Source organism: Erinaceus europaeus, chromosome 1, assembly GCF_950295315.1.
Source record: "Erinaceus europaeus chromosome 1, mEriEur2.1, whole genome shotgun sequence".
NCBI classification, from domain to species: domain Eukaryota; kingdom Metazoa; phylum Chordata; class Mammalia; order Eulipotyphla; family Erinaceidae; genus Erinaceus; species Erinaceus europaeus.
Genome location: NC_080162.1, coordinates 45,809,293 through 45,810,351, shown reverse-complemented (window position 1 = coordinate 45,810,351; position 1,059 = coordinate 45,809,293).

Genomic DNA, 1,059 nt, shown 5'->3' with positions numbered 1-1,059 from the left:
AAAATGCCAACATCATGCCCCAGGAGGTGGCCTAGTGGATAAAGTATTGGACCCTCAAACATGAGGTCCTTAGTTTGCTCCTCAGAGCTGTTTTGTCCAACTGATGTTCTGGTTCGTTCTCTCTCTCTCTCTCTCTCTCTCTCTCTCATTAATGAATAAATAAATCTTTTTAAAATGAAATAAAGTAGAATGCAAATGTCAACTCTTCAGTTGCACAAGTTACAAATCTAGTGTCCTTAAACCACACGGGGCTCGTGACTAGTGGACAGCACAGAGCATTTCCATCACTCTAGAAAGTTCTATTGGACAGCATGGGGTTAGACAGCCTAGGAGGCAGGATAAAGATTCTTGCATCTACTATGAAATCACTTACCTACTCTGTAGAATTGGGACACTACTGACGCCCACCTCAGAGCTGATGCAAGGAAGTGATGCTAGGGAGGGTAAGACATAAGGGTCCAGGGAGGTGGCTCAGTAACCAAGCCAAGTCTTCCACATGTGAGACCCTGGGTTCGACTACCAGCACCATGGACAGAGACAAGTGGAACTCTATGGATGATGGACAGTAGAGCAGTGCTTTGTTTTCCTCTCATTTTGACACCCCCCTCATAAAAGCATAAAATAAAAATTGGACCACAAAGACAGGCTCTGCAGTAGATCGCCTGCAGGAGATGTGCTCTGGGTTCAACTCCTGGCACTACATTAAAATAAAACTGACAGCAGCCCTGGAGGTGGCACAATGGTAGAGCTCTGGATTTACAAGCATGAGGTCCTGAGTTTTATCCCCAACCTCATATATGGCAGAATGTTCATCTGGTCTGTCTGTCTAATGAGATAAATAAGATATTTTATTTAATACTTTTAAAAAGTATAGTAAAGCAGGACTGGGCAGTAGAGGACCTGGTTGAGCACACATATTACAATGTGCAAGGATCCCAGTTCAAGCCCCTGGTCCCCACCTGCAGGAGGGAAACTTCATGAGTGGTGAAAGAGTGTTGCAGATATCTCTCTTCCTTTCTATTTTCTCCTCCCCTCTCAATTTCTCTGTTCCTGTGCAAA